Raw genomic sequence first — 16,480 nt, 5'->3', positions numbered from 1 at the left:
AGTCCCTTGGACTGCAAGGAGATCCAACCAGTCCATTCTGAAGGAGATCAACCCTGGGATTTCTTTGGAAGGAATGATGCTGAGGCTGAAACTCCAGTACTTTGGCCACCTCATGTGAAGAGTTGACTCATTGGAAAAGACTTTGATGCTGGGAGGGATTAGGGACAGGAGAAAAGGGGGCGACCGAGGATGAGATGGCTGGATGGCATCACGGACTTGATGGACATGAGTCTGAGTGAACTCCAGGAGTTGGTGATGGACAGGGAGGCCTGGCGTGCTGTGATTGATGGGGTCGCAAAGAGTAGGACACGACTGAGCGACTGAACTGAACTGAACTGAAGATGGTTGGAGGAGACAAAGACAGCTATCTACCAAAAGGCATGCTCCTCCCCTAGACAGCACAGACATGTTGCCAGGAAGTGGCTGCCCAACCAGGGACTGTGTTCCCAAGTTGTCCTTGTCTCTAGTAAGACAATATGAACAGTTCTGCCCAATGGAGTGTGAGAAGTACTGTATGTCACTGCCAAGCCAATGCAGTTGAGAAATAAACATTCTTTCTTCACCCTCTCCCTTTCCAAAACAGAGGCAGGTAATGATATGAGGAAGCCTTAAAGGGTAATGGAGCCAAAGATAGAAAGGGCAGGGTCCCTGAGTCACTGTGTGGAGGAAAGCCTCCCGCCAGGAGTTGATTCATGTGAGTCATGAACACTCACACTGGTTTGTTACATGGATGGGACGTGTCTTTTTGTGTTAAATTTACCATGAATAGTGTGGGCTTTCCAGGTGGCTCAGTGGTAAAGAATCCATCTACTAATGCAGGAGACACAGGAGATGTGCCCTCGATCCCTGGGTCGGGAAGATCCCCTGGAGGAGGAAATGGCAACCCAGTCCAGTACTCTTGCCTGGAGAATCCCAGGGACAGAGGCGTCTGGCGGGCTACAGTCCATGGGGTCACAAAGCGTTGGACATGACTGAGCACACACACAACTCATTAACAGTTTGGCATTTATTTGTTAACAACAGCTAACATTTCCCTGCTGTTAACCTCAACGGAACTTGAAAGACACCTTCTAACAACCCATTGAGGACATGGCATCCATAAATGTACCTGAAGTTATTGATTTCATCCAGGATCAGTTCTTGGGTATGGAAGGTTTTCAGTTTATTGCCTTGTTGTATCTGCTATAGAGAAAACACACAAGAAAGTGGAACATTTTGGACATGAGACCTGAAATCCCAGTTCAAAAGCATTTGGGAGCAATTCAGAGAACCACATAGCCCCAGAGCCGTCATCTCTGACGGTGCTGGCCCAGACCTCTGCTTTCCCCCCGCTAATGTCTGCTGAAGACAAGTGTCTGGAGAAATGAGATCCCTGCTGTCTCACCAGCCAGTTTCTGCCTCCCCATGAGAGTCACACAGATGCCTGAGGAAGAGCTGGTGCTCTTAGACACTGACCCTGGTCTCCTGTCTCTGTTTCATTTTTGTAAATCAGAGACGACATGGTTCCGAACAAAACATGGTCCCAAACTGCCTGTCGACATGTTTCCAATGAAAATAAACAACTGCTCTAATCTCAGATCTCTTTGGTATCAGTTGCTCTTTACTGCCCCCCTCTTTTTTTTTTTTTTTTTTTTTTAAAGCAAAACATAATTATGTTTAAAATAGACACACTTTCCTGGAGGTCCAGTGGTTAGGACTCCCTGCGCTTCCTCTGAAGAGAGCATGGGTTCTAATCCCAGGGAACTAAGATCCTGAATGCTGCAGGAGGTGGCCAGAAAACAGAAAAAAAAAAAAAAAATTAAGTTAGAAAAATAAAACAGAAAGTGAGTGGTTACATTTTTTAAAGCTAAATGTCTTCCCCACCAGGCCAAATGAGGGTTCCCCCTACCTCTTTCTTCCTCTGCACTTCCTCTCATATTAAAGCTAGTGCATTTGAGCTCTATTAACTCCTATCCTGGTTTATAAGCTCTGATTTAGAAAACCAAATTACCCACCCATAGCACTCAAGAAGGCACCTGTCTGTCAGATAGCTGGCATTTGATTCTTCTGGCCGCCCCCGCGCCCGTTTATTCATTCCTGGCAGGGAGAGAGCCGGAGCAGAGGAGCAATTTCATCAGCCCCTGAAATTCACAGGGCTGAGAGCCTCTTCTCCCCAGACCACGCTGCTGCCATAAATAGATATCACGTGGCTTCCTTTTATGATAAGGTCAGAGGAAACGAGTGTACAGGGAGAAGCCCTTGGGAGAGTCGAAGCTCTGAGTTCCAGGGATAAAACCTGAACAGGGCTCGTCTTCTTGCCTGGGGGCCAGATCAGTGAGGACGGGAGCCGTGGGTCACCTCCTCAGACAGCGACACCTCTGGCTGCCTGAGCTCCCCTGACTCCCAGCAGCCGTCTCTGCACTCAGCATCCTTACCCCTCAGTGAGCAGGGCACACACTCCCCGCCCCACCTGCCCCGCCAGCCTCTGCAGGTTTTCCCCGGCTCATTTTCTGATAGAGCTGTCAGTTTTTATTGCTGATGGGAGAAATCATTTTCTCTCCTAGTGGAATGTTAATTGGCCTTTCCCAGTTCTTTCGTACAGTGAGTACATTCAGTCCCCTAGTTTTTTTTCCAACCCCTCAAAGGAAAAGTGCCTTATAGAGAAGCATTCCAGAAGGACAAGGAAGGAGGTTCTCGCGTGACTAATTGATCACTGCTAAATCAGAGGTTAAGAAAAAAAGCTGAAGAGGAGGGCCAGGAGCTGAGGTGCCCAGGCATTTCCGTAGTTGCAAGGGAGTTTTACCACCTGCACGTTTGCAGCTCCAGTGCCTCCCACTCTGGAGGGCTCAGTACTCTCTAGGGAGACCTGGGAAGCCAGCTGGGGTGGCTTGAAACATCAATCGAGCATCTTCAAGGTGCCAGGCGCCCAGAGAGGCCCCAGAGACGACTAAGATGCCGTCGCAGGAGATAAACCGATAAAACTGGGGACATCGGTTTCCACGTGACCAGAGCCGTGGCCAGGGTACTTCGGGATGCACAGAGCCTCAGCTTCTGGAGAAAACCACGCTGCAACTCAGCCATATAGGTCAACTAGGGGTCAGCGGCAGGGGCACCCCAGCTGGAGGAGGCAGTCTGTGTGCCTGGAACAGGATGGTGCATGGGAGGAGGGTAATATCATGTGGAGGTTACGCTTAACAGCAGGGCTTGGGTGCCCAAGTAGGTTCCAGCCATATAATTTCAAGCCCTTAAAAAATTAGTCTTATGGGGCGGGGGTTCCCTGGTGGTCCAGTGGCTGAGCCTCCATGCTTCCAATGCAGTGGACCTGGGTTCAATCCCTGGTCAGGAAACTGGATCCTGCGGGCCACAACTAAGACCCAGCTCAGTCAAATAAATAAAAAATCTCTTATTGAGACTTAATTTATACTCCATAAATTCACTGCTTAAAGTGCACAATTCAATGGTTTTAGTTTTTTTGTATATTTAAAGAGTAATATCTGTGTATATTTACAGTCATACACCCATTGCCATAATCTAACTTTAGAACATTTTCTTCACCACCAAAAGAAACCTTCTAAGTGGGGGTTTTGATAGGGGCCTGGACAAATTAGCCTCACGTCTATTTGGCAGCAGGGCAGAAAGGGGTTTGGAGGGGCAAGCCTGGCCCCTCCCTCCTCAAGCCCAGAAGGTAAGCTAAGGAGCATCGCAGGCACTGAGCACAAGGCTAAAGATTTGTGGCAACAGCAGGTGAAATTTACTCCATCTCTTCGATTCTTCTTCCTTGACAGGAAAAGAACTAGGTTTATGAACACTCGGGCCATTTTTCACTGGCTGGCTATTTAGTGGCACTGATAAAAATCAGTGTTTTTGATGACTATGGCCCATTTACAAAGAAAAATGGACAGAGCCATAGGTATCACAGGAAAACCCAGAATTCTGGGGTGTCTGCACAATGGGAGGAGCACAACACTGCTCCTGTGTTTCATGCACCAAAATCCACAGCTGGTCCCTAAGCCAGAAAAGGCGGGCGCTCTGTCCTGGAAGTCTCTGGAGGGTGACCGAAGTGTGGCCACGGGAGCCAGGGTCGTGAGCAGGCCTTCCTCTGTACAGCGCAGATGGACCATTCACACCCGGAGTCCTTAGCCAGGGAAGGACCAAAGAGAATGGATGCGTCTCGGCAGTGACTTTGGGGGCAGGATGGTCAGATTTGAGCATGATGCTGTGGTAATTATTTTAGGTTTATTTGTTTTTAATTGCAAGTAAGAAACAAAAGCAAAAACAAATTAAATCAGCTTTCACAATAAAGGAAACTCAGTTCTAACAAAATCTTGACCAGAGAAATGTGAAAGAACTCTTCGTACAAAAACATAGAAATGCATTATAAAGTATGCACGCTTAGTTGCTTCAGTTGTGTCCGACTCTTTGAGACCCTATGGACCATGGCCTGCCAGGCTCCTCTGTCCGTGGGATTCTCCAGGCAAGAACACCAGAGTGGGATGCCATTTCCTTCTCCAGTGATAAAGTACAACCACATAAATAAACCTTGTAGGGCTGAGTTGTGCATGCATGCTCAGTTATAACCGACTGCTTGCGACTTCACGGGCTGTAGCCCACCAGGCTCCTCTGTCCATGGGATTCTCCAGGCAAGAACACCAGAGTGGGATGCCATTTCCTTCTCCAGGGGATCTTCCGGACCCAGAGATCGAACCCACGTCTCCTGAGTCTCCTGCATTGGTAAGTGGATTCTTTATCACTGAGCCACCTGGGGTGCCCATAGGCTGAGTTAGCCAGCAAGCAAGGGATATCCCCAGGGACAGAAAGAAGATGGAAAAACCAGAGTGGTGATCACGTGATTTGACCCCACAGCTGCCTCAGGGAGGGATGCAATCAGAGCCAGTAACCCAGGGACCCTGGCTTTGGCCTTCAGATTGGGATGAGATTTGGAGATGGGAGGTAAGATCTTCCATTAACAGGATGTGGAGGTTTGGAACTCTGACTCCTTGCAAAGCCAGGCTCCACTGAAGGCTGATCTCTTAGTGAAGGGGCGATGAACTAAGAAAACCTGATCTCCTTGTTAACAAGGAGATAAGAAGCTTGCTATTACTGCACAAGCAAGAGCAGTGGGGGGGCTTCAAACATGATCCTCGGCAAAATCGAAACCTCACAGACGCGCGGTGAGTGGATCGGACATCCGGATTTGTGTTGTCTGCATGGTCTCAGGCTCTCACGCCAGAAGAAAAAATTGCTCCCAGGCTGGTGATAGCCCTGGACCATCTGGCAAAGCAGATGCAGAATGACTTGAGGGACTTCCCTGGCTATCCAGGGGTTAAGACCCTTAGCGTCCAATGCAGGGGTTGTGGATTCAGCCCCTGGTTGGGGAACTAAGATCCCACGTGCCGAGTGGTGAGATTAAATTAAAAAAAAAAATTGACTGTAGAGGAGCGCTGTTACAACTCAGCAGGAAGTTCTCATGGGAAAAACAAGTTCCTCCAAAGATGAGGTCACAATAGCGAATCCCAGGACAGGCGTACCCCATTTTATTGCACTGTACTTTATCACGCTTCACAGGTACTGTGTTTTCTAGAGGTTGAAGGTTTGTGGCAACCCTGTATCGAGCGGATCTTTAGCACCATTTTTCCAACAGTATTTGCACACTTCCTGTCTCAGTTCACATTTAGGTAATTCTCACATTTCAGACCCTTTCATTCCGTTCATACTTGTTACAACGATCTGTGATGTTATTTTTTTTTTAATTTATTTATTTATTTTTAATTTTTACTTTACAATTCTGTATTGGTTTTGGCATAGATTGACATGAATCCACCACAGGTGTGATGTTACTACTATGACTTGCTGGAGGCTCAGATGATGGTTAGCATTTTTTAGCAAAGAGGTATTTTTAAATTAAGGTATGTGCCTTGCTTATATAGACACATTGCTATTGCACACTTCATAGACTATGTTATTGCTGTGCTTGAATGCTCAGTCCTGTTTGACTCCGTTGAACCCTGGACTGCAGCCCAGCAGGCTCCTCTGTCCATGGGATTCTCCAGGCAAGAATACTGGAGTGGGCTGCCAGTTCCTTCTCCTGGGCATCTTCCCGACCCAGGGATTGAACCCACATCTCCTGTGTCTCTTGCATTGGTAGGTGGATTCTTTCCCACTGAGACTAGAGTACAGAATAAACATAACTTTTATATGCGCTGGGAAACCAAAGAATGCACGTGACTCATTTATCTTGGTATTTGCTTTATTGTGGTGGTCTGGAAGCAAACCCACACCTCCAAGGTACACCTGTATTTATGAAGAAAGAGGTCATGCTGAATACAGCAGATGCCGCAATCAGGAGGATAGGGCCGTAAGACTCTGAGACAGCAGGACAGCAGGGCCAAGAGAGACTGTGTGATAAGAACGCTTAGAATGAGTCAAAGCCAAAATGAAGGATTCAGACTCTCAAGAAAATAGCAATACTTTATGAAAACGAGAATAGGCAGATTTGAACAACATTTATAGGTGAAAGATATGGTAACTGAGATGGGCCTCAAAATAATTTCAGAGTAGGGACTTCCCTCGTGGTCCTGTGGCTAAGACTCCATGCTCCCAATGCAGGGGGACCAGGTTTGATTACTAGGGAACTAGATCCCACAGGCCACAACTAAGACCCTGAGCAGACAAATAAATAAATATAAATATTTTTAAAAATCTCAGAGTAGACAGCTGTGGGAAGGCATGTGTATAAAACAAGACTAGTTACAGGTTGATACTTGTGGAAGCTGAATAAGAATAAGTCATAGGGATTTCTTATTCAACTGTCTCTAATTTTATGTTTGAAATGTCCATAATAAAAATTAAAAACAAATGACATTAAAAGCTCCAAATAGAACTTCTAGAAATGAATAATGTAAATAATGAAATTTAAAGCTCAAAACCAGTTTAATGGCAGATTGGACAGAGATGAGAGAATGGATGAACTGGAAGATATTCTTAAAATATCCAGAATGCAAAGCAGAGGGGAAAATGTAGAAAACCCTTCAAGAGAGACTAAGAGACATAGAGGACAGACAACCACTTTAGAGTGCAATTTGACATTATCTGGTGATGCTGTGACCTAACAGCTTTACTTCTAGTTTTGCCTCTCATACGTGAAAATATGAGCACTAGAGCTACGTAAGAATTTCATAGCAGTATTGTGTATGATAGAGAAAAGGCAGAAATAAGCTCAATATCCTTTAGTGGCAGAGAAGATAAATAGATTACATCTTGGTTACATAAAGCAGTAGAAATAAGTGAACCGCAATTTTGTGTGTCTCCATTAATACACAGAGTAGGATATACACACACCACATCTTCTTCATCCATTCACCTGTCGATGAACATTTAGGTTGCTTCTATGTCTTGGCTGTTATAAACAGCGCTGCTGTGAACACTGGGGTGTGTGTGTATCTTTTCAAATTCTAGATTTTCCAGATGTGTGCCTAGGGGTGGGATTGCTGAATTACACGTCAACTCTATTTTAAGATAAAACTGAATTTTAACTCATATATTTTAAACTTTAAATTCATGGATCACCCAATATAAGGGTCAAGGAAGGTATCCTAAGGGAAATCAGAAAATACTGAGAACTGAGAGATAATTAGATCACTTTGTACTAAACTAGAAGAATCCCACAGCAGGATTACATAGAGGGAGAGTCAGAGCTGCCAAGGCACACATTAGAGGAGACTTTTCTAAACTCCAATTGAGTGAGTTCGGTGTCCAACTCCAGAAGGAAGAAAGAGAACAGAAGAAAGCAAGAAAAACAAAAATGGAAGGAAATTAGAAAATAACAAAGATAAGAACGGAAATTAAGGAAAAAATAAGATCAATAAAACCACAGCTGGATCTTTGAGAAGACTGATAAAACAAGCAGATCTCTGGCAAGAGTGGCTGGGAATATAAAGGAGAAGGGATGGGGCGTGTTAGGAATGAACAAGAAGAAGAGAACATAGCTGGAATAGAGGTTCAGCCATAATGAGAGCTCGTATTTACAAGTCAGTCTCCATACCTCAATCTATAAAGGAATATTTATTTGCAGTTTAGGCTGACCTACAAATCCTCTCTACAGAACCTTCTGCCTGGGTATAGTAACAGTGATGTACTGGCATTTATACAGAATCTGCCAGGAGCCCCTGAAACTGCCATGGGCTCTCGCACCTCCATCCATTTGGTTACGCTGTTTCCTCAGCTCAAAATACCCTTTCTCTCTTACACATCTTGGAAGGTTCTGCTAAAATGCCACTCCTCTGGCTGTTCTTATCTACCCATTATCCACTCTACCCTTCTCCCTTACCAACAGAACCATAATTTTGCTCAGGATAATAAAATGCCCCATTTAAAATAATCACAACTACAGTACTTCAGTCCCAGATTCCTCTGCATCCCAGGGTGGCATGTGACCCCATTTGGTCAATGAGATGTAAGTAAGAGTTTGCTGGGTATGGGGCTTTCCTGGTAGCTCAGCAGGTAAAGAATCCGCCTACAATGCAGGACACCCTGGTTCAATTCCTGAGTTGGGAAGATCCCCTGGAGAAGGGATAGGCTACCCACTCCAGGATTCTTCCCTGATGGCTCGGACAGTAAAGAATCCAACGTGGGAGACCTGGGTTTGATCCCTGGGTTGGGAAGTTCCCTGGAGAAGGGAAAGGCTACCCACTTCAATATTCTTGCCTGGAGAATTCCATGGACAGAGGAGCCTGGTGGGCTACAGTCTATGGGGTTGTAAAGTCGAACACGACTGGGCGACTTTCACTTTTTGCTGGGTATATTTTTTAAGATTTAAAAAATCCATCCACCCATCCATTCATCCTCCACCAATCCTTTCACTCATTCACCCATCCATTCACTTGTCCACCTGTCTACCCACCCACACACCTATCCATCCATCCAACCATCCATTTCTGACAGTCTGTAAAGTGCCAGACTTAATATTTAGGTCCTTGATACAGAAAATGAACAATGTTTGCCCCCTGCCTTTAAGCGAATACACTACTTGGGAAGACAGATAAGGAGACAGTTTCAATCCCTTTGTGCTAAGTGCTATGCTAGAGGTAAGAGAGAAATAAAATCCTAACATATTAATATTTTTCCCTCTCTTATTCAACCAGGGCTACCTCTTTGCCTCAGGGAGGATTGTGATTTTCATAGTAGAAATATAACAAGAGGGAAAAAGACTCTTTTACCTTTGAGTGTTAAGATCAACTCTGAGTGTACATGAGATAACAGTCTTGAAACTGAACTTGGTTCAGGGAAGAAGGGGATTTTCTAAATTCCATGGGCTTCCCTTTAAGAAATTATGACCGAATCTGGTGGACTTGGACCCATAACAGGGTCAGAGGATATAACTTAGGGAAGTTCCCATCAGGTAGGAAGAAGCAAGAGATCAGAAGCTTGATCAGACCCTCCTCCAGGTCAAAACAGCAGTGGGAAGGCCCGAGGGGAGCGTGACTGCTGAGCGGTGCTATAGGAGGACCCTGTGGCCAGACTCTGGGCTGCAGCCCGAGAGCCAGGCGGATGGCCGCTCATTGGGTGCAGGACAGGCAGCCTGGTGCCACCTCAAGCACATGTCTCAGAGGCAGGAATTGGAATCGGGATCCCGTCTGGGAAGGCGTGGGGAGAAGGGCCCTGAGAGGAAACCTGAAGCTTAATGTACCTGAACTCTTGCCTTGATGTGTCTGACTTAACTCAGAAGGAGTTTTTGAAGCCCGGAGAGACTGAGCTAGCTTTGATTAGCAAGTCCACGGTGTTTAAATTTTCTTTTTTTCTTTTTTTTTGCCCTTAGCAGGAGTGGGGACTGGGAGCAAGACAGAATCAATTATAGACCATTTTTCAGTTGCATTTCTGTGCGCCTTTGCTTACTGCATACAGATTTTATCTGGCGATGGAGGCATGCATGAGGTGCTGAGGAGCCAGAGGGCTGGGGGGGGTGGGTGTCAGGGGGCGGGGCACTGGCTTGCATCAGGGCGGTCAGCCAGGGCGCCGGGCTCAGAAGGGCCCCGTCCTTAGGGTTTCATGCTCCTTGATCGTGGAGCATGCTTAATAATTTTCCCTCTGAATCTGTGTTTTGTAAGTGAAGTCTAATGGGACAATAGACAGCTGGGGGCTTGGGGTCGTGCCTCCCACTGCCTCCTGGGGCCAGCGACTAGACAGTTTTCAGTCACCTGCTCCCCAGCCTCACCCTGCCCACCCCGCCCTGCTATTACCCTCCGCCCGGGGCCAGGGACTGGGTGGTGAGGGTAGGGGGTGGCAGGGAGGTCAGCGTGTCCCTGGTGCCTGCAGCTCCTAGCAGGAGCCTCAGAGCAGGCAGCTCTCCTCACTCAGGGCTGGCTGTGCCATGGCGTGTTTGGCAGGTGGCTTGTTGGGGACCCACCCCTTATCCAGGCACCAGGTGGGTCCATGGAAGGTGCATTTCCTTGGGGGTTCCCCCTCCACCATGAGCTCGGGTGGCAGGCCCGTGGGAAGGGCAGACTGCTCCCTCCCCAGTCAGGGTCAGTAACTGGGAGAACGGACCCCGGCAGCCTCTGAACCTTGCCTCTAGTGTCCTCCTGCCTGATGGAGCATAACATTAAGTAGCAAATAAAAGCAGCAGGACAGGCCTCAGAAGAAAAGGCGTTGTGTTGTTAATATCTTTAATGGTGCAATTTCCTACTTTTCTAACAAGAGGCTTGAATTTTTTTTTTTTTTTTTTGGCCACACCTGACCACCGATTGACCTGTACTCACCTCTGCCGTGGAAGCTCGGAGTCTTAACCCACTGGACCGGCAGGGAAGTCCAAGAGGCCTGCATTTTCATTGCCCACTGGGCCCCACAAATCCTTCAGCTGGCTCTGGCCTCAGGGAAGCTTTACCTGGAGAAAGTCTGCTGGGTCTTAGGCCTTCTGAGCCGGCCCACCCGGTAGCAGGCCTCCTTGACAGTCAAAACTCAAAAGGCATCACCCCGCCTGGTAGGCCACCCCAACCACACAACCAAAGCGTGGCTATGGTTTCAGAAACACCAGGGTCGAATTCTGGCCCCACCAGCGGCATCTCCAAGAACCTTTCCGTCAAATATTTCTGAATCTCCAGGAGCATCTCATTTTTTTTCAAGTACACTTCTCTCACTTGCTCATGATTTCTGCCATATTCCTTCTCTCCCTCCTGGGATGGCTGCCTTTGGAGCTGCCTGCAGCCCTCAAAGCCTACCCCCCACTGAGTGCCTTGATTCCGGTCCCCACTGACAGATGAGTGATAAATAGCTCGGACATCTGCTGTGCCTGCCATGAGCCAGGGACCCCCTCTAGCACTGGACTCACTGAGTCCTCTTATCAGCCCAACCAAGTATGCGTTTCACACTGCCTCTTTCTACATGAGGGAACAGAGTCACAGAGGAAGCAGATCCAATAACGGATGGAGTTAGGATTTGAACTCCAGAAATAATGATGGGTTTCCTAGGTGTCCCAGATGGTAAAGAATCCATCTGCAATGTAGGAGACCTGGGTTTGATCCCCTGGAGGAGGGCATGGCAATCCACTCCAGTATTCTTGCCTGGAGAATTCTGTGGACAGAGGAGCTTGGCGTGCTACCATCCACGGGGTCACAAAGAATGGGACATGACTGAGCGACTAACACGCACGTCAGAAACGATGATAATTTAATGATAAAAGAAGTCACACCTGGGGTGGCATGCTGGAAACTCAAATGCAGTAGCTGAAGATGCGTTTAAACCCCCAGAAAGGAATTTTACCAGCAAAATGGACACACTGACTCATTAACCTGAGAGTGGCAAGCTGTCTGGTTCGGACCTTCGGTGAGGTTGGCCATCCCTCTCCTGACGGAAAAGGGCAGGAGGGATGGCTGGAATGAGGAACATGGGCTGTCGGATGGCTGGTGGTGCAAATACATCTGGAAGCCTACATCAAACCCCTCACCAAACATTTCCGATTCTCCAGGGGCATCTCCTTTCTTTTCTGCCTCAGAGCCCTGGGATTCAGGTTGCAGCAGAACTCAGGGGAGAGGCCGTGTCTCCACCATATGACACCCGTGTGCCCCAACTCGAGTCTAAGAAGGCCAGTCACAGAAAGTCATAATCCTCCATCTGGTTGGTTTAGCAGCCAGGGTTAGATTTAAAATTTTAATCAAAATGTTCTGCACTTGGCCATAACTGATTTACTTGAAGGTCACCTTAATTTCTTTCAGCCCATGGGGGCTCAAATCAATTTTCAAGGTTGATTAACTCTTCCCTCTCTCTCGGTGATGACACCCCCACAGAGTCCTCTCCTTCCTCATCTGGCCCCGGGGTCCTCTCGGTTTCTCCTCCAGTGACACCTGGAGCCTTTGGTGTTTCCGTCCCCCTGTGGGTTTTGACTGTCACAGCCCTTTCTAGGAACAGATAAAGATCCGTACCACCCAGGATTGGCGGTCTGCCCAGCCTGAAGCTGGCTGGGAGTCTGTCCTGGTTTCACTGTCTTAATACACATGGACATCACCAGATGGTCAACACCAAAATCAGATTGATTATATTCTATGCAGCCAAAGATGGAGAAGCTCTATACAGTCAACAAAAACAAGACCAGGAGCTGACTGTGGCTCAGATCATGAACTACTTATTACCAAATTCAGACTTAAATTGAAGAAAGTAGGGAAAACCGCTAGACCATTCAGGTATGACTTAAATCAAATCCCTTATGATTATACAGTGGAAGTGAGAAATAGATTTAAGGGACTAGATCTGATAGATAGAGTGCCTGATGAACTATGGAATGAGGTTCGTGACATTGTACAGGACACAGGGATCAAGACCATCCACATGGAAAAGAAATGCAAAAAAGCAAAATGGCTGTTTGGGGAGGCCTTACAAATAGCTGTGAAAAGAAGAGAGGTGAAAAGCAAAGGAGAAAAGGAAAGATATAAGCATCTGAATGCAGAGTTCCAAAGAAGAGCAAGAAGAGATAAGAAAGCCTTGTTCAGCGATCAATGCAAAGAAATAGAGGAAAACAACAGAATGGGAAAGACTAGAGATCTCTTCAAGAAAATTAGAGATACCAAGGGAACATTTCATGCAAAGATGGGCTCGATAAAGGACAGAAATGGTATGGACCTAACAGAAGCAGAAGATATTAAGAAGAGGTGGCAAGAATACACGGAAGAAATGTACAAAAAAGATCTTCATGACCCAGATAATCATGATGATGTGATCACTAATCTAGAGCCAGACGTCTTGGAAAGTGAAGTCAAGTGGGCCTTTGAAAGCATCACTACGAACAAAGCTAGTGGAGGGGATGGAATTCCAGTTGAGCTATTTCAAATCCTGAAAGATGATGCTGTGAAAGTGCTACACTCAATATGCCAGCAAATTTGGAAAACTCAGCAGTGGCCACAGGACTGAAAATGTCAGTTTTCATTCCAATCCCAAAGAAACAGAATGCCAAAGAATGCTCAAACGACCGCACAATTGCACTCATCTCACATGCTGGTAAAGTAATGCTCAAAATTCTCCAAGCCAGGCTTCAGCAATACGTGAACCGTGAACTCCCTGATGTTCAAGCTGGTTTTAGAAAAGGCAGAGGAACCAGAGATCAAATTGCCAACATCCGGTGGATCATGGAAAAAGCAAGAGAGTTCCAGAAAAACATCTATTTCTGCTTGATTGACTATGCCAAAGCCTTTGACTGTGTGGATCACAATAAACTGTGGAAAATTCTGAAAGAGATCGGAATACCAGACCACCTAACCTGCCTCTTGAGAAATCTGTATGCAGGTCAGGAAGCAACAGTTAGAACTCGACATGGAACAACAGACTGGTTCCAAATAGGAAAAGGAGTACGTCAAGGCTGTATATTGTCACCCTGCTTATTTAACTTATATGCTGGACTGGAAGAAACACAAACTGGAATCAAGATTGCCAGGAGAAATGTCAATAACCTCAGATATGCAGATGACACCACCCTTATGGCAGAAAGTGAAGAGGAGCTAAAAAGCCTCTTGATGAAAGTGAAAGAGGAGAGCGAAAAAGTTGGCTTAAAGCTCAACATTCAGAAAACGAAGATCATGGCATCCGGTCCCATCACTTTATGGGAAATAGATGGGGAAACAGTGGAAACAGTGTCAGACTTTATTTTTTGGGCTCCAAAATCACTGCAGATGGTGACTGTAGCCATGAAATGAAAAGACGCTTACTCCTTGGAAGAAAAGTTATGACCAACCTAGACAGTATATTCAAAAGCAGAGACATTACTTTGCCGACTAAGGTCCGTCTAGTCAAGGCTATGGTTTTTCCTGTGGTCATGTATGGATGTGAGAGCTGGACTGTGAAGAAGGCTGAGCACCGAAGAATTGATGCTTTTGAACTGTGGTGTTGGAGAAGACTCTTGAGAATCCCTTGGACTGCAAGGAGATCCAACCAGTCCATTCTGAAGATCAGCCCTGGGATTTCTTTGGAAGGAATGATGCTAAAGCTGAAACTCCAGTACTTTGGCCACCTCATGAGAAGAGTTGACTCATTGGAAAAGACTCTGCTGCTGGGAGGGATTGGGGTCAGGAGGAGAAGGGGATGACAGAGGATGAGATGGCTGGATGGCATCACGGACTCGATGGACGTGAGTCTGAGTGAACTCCGGGAGATGGTGATGGACAGGGAGGCCTGGCGTGCTGCGATTCATGAGGTCGCAAAGAGTCGGACACGACTGAGCGACTGAACTGAACTGAACTGAATACAAAAGTGGGCTTGGAGCCGGCAGACACTGCCTGCTCTGGATGACTGGCCACCATTCTCCAACGGAGTGGAGGTTACACTTTGAATGTAACTCTCTGCAAATTCAGAACCATGACATTTTGGATACAGTAGTTTCTGGGGAAGTGCCCGCATCTTGTTTAGGCACACTTTTACCTAGATATTTGCCAAAGAATCCCGGAATTAAAATTCAGTCATTTGCCAATGAAAACGTAACTTTTAAAAGAATATTTAAGTCTGTGTTGCCTGTGTGTGTATGCATATACACGTACACATTTTACGCATGCATTCATGTATAGTTAAGCCTCTTTAGGCCTCCGTTGCATGCATACTAAGTCACTCCAGTTGCATACAACTCTGTGAGACTGAGCCCGCCAGGCTCCTCTGTTCATGGGATTCTCCAGGCAAGAACACTGGAGTGGGTTGTGAGCCCTTCTCCACGGGACCTTGCCAACCCAGGGACTAAACCTGCATCTGTCTACCCGCGCTGGCAGGTGGGTTCTTTACCACCAGCGCCACCTGGGAAGTCCTAGTCCTCAGTAAACGGTGAAAAAGACCAACCAGATGAGGAAAACAAGGCTATTTGTTCCGAACTTGCTATAGCGAAGGAGTGGGCCAGTGTCACCCGCATTTTGGCAAAGATTCAAAGGCAGACTGGAAAGTTTTAAAGTGGAGAAAAGGGAGGCGCTCAGGTGTGCCCTGGTTGGAGGCTGTTGGCCTGGGGAACCTGTAGGCAGGCTGACTACACACGCGGATGTCCTATGTGATTGGTTAAGCATACAGAGCTGGCCTCCTCTGATTGGTCCTAAATTGGAAGAGAGGACAAGGAATAAGAAAGCTGTTGGTTATTAATCTAAATCTGGTCATTTGGGGTCCATTGCTCTAGAATTTGCTGTTTGGCTTCTTGGATTGATTGTCACAGGGATAGGATAATCTGGCTTCCAGAAAGTCTGATTTACAGCAGACTGGCTTCCTGGGCTGTTTATTACAGGGAGGGGGGCAGTTTCCCAGGTAGGTGGAGGGCGGCTGTGGGTAAAATCTCTATTTTTATATGTGGTGTGGCCATTGTCTTTATATCTTCAGTCTCTTGTAATAATGATATAAAAATGAAATCAAATGTGTTCATGCTCAGTCGTGTCTGACTCTTTGCAACCCCCTGGACTGTAGCCCACCAGGCTCCTCTTTCCATGTGATTTCCCACGCAAGAATACTAGAGTGGGTTGCCATTTCCTACTTCAGGGGATCTTCCTAACCCAGGGATCGAACCCTTATCTCTTACATCTCCTGCATTGGGAGACAGGTTCTTTACTACTGAGCCACCTGGTTTGTCTCTCATGAGATATATTCAGTCTCTCATGAGGATGATTTAAGAATTGGTCAGATAAGTCCATCCCTTCTCTCTGAAGGGTAGACCAGTCCATTCAGCAAGTTTAAAAGGTGACCTTATTAATGAGCAGTGATTCATCTGATTGATTCTGTGAGATCTCCAACAACTTCAATGAACAAATCTGCAAGAATCACACAGGATCAAAATGCAGCTGCCTCACACACAGAACCAAGCTCGCATCTGGCAATAGCGTGGAAATCATCCATGACCTAGATTGAGAGAGAAAACCAAGACGTCTTCTCAGAAAACTGCAGGCAGCTCCATCGTCCTACCTTCCCTGACCCAGCTCCACTGTCAGCATCTAACCAGGCAGCACTTCTGGATGGATTCCGAGGGAGGAGAGAAAATTCAGGCAAGGAAAAAGGTAGCTTGGTA

General features: G+C 46.6%; 1 long non-coding RNA gene across 1 annotated transcript; it reads right to left on the bottom strand.

Annotated features, from left to right (window-relative positions):
- Positions 1–988: 988 nt before the first annotated feature.
- Positions 989–2,300, bottom strand: LOC120857571. The gene is made up of 2 exons (XR_005719697.1): positions 1,995–2,300; positions 989–1,182 (listed from the first exon to the last, which is right to left on the bottom strand). It is a non-coding gene; the product is annotated as an uncharacterized LOC120857571 (long non-coding RNA).
- Between the last annotated feature and the right edge of the window lie 14,180 nt (positions 2,301–16,480).

The sequence above is a fragment of the Oryx dammah genome, unplaced genomic scaffold (genome assembly GCF_014754425.2).
Source record: "Oryx dammah isolate SB20612 unplaced genomic scaffold, SCBI_Odam_1.1 HiC_scaffold_29, whole genome shotgun sequence".
Lineage (NCBI taxonomy): Eukaryota > Metazoa > Chordata > Mammalia > Artiodactyla > Bovidae > Oryx > Oryx dammah.
This window is presented reverse-complemented; position numbering and strand designations above follow the sequence as displayed.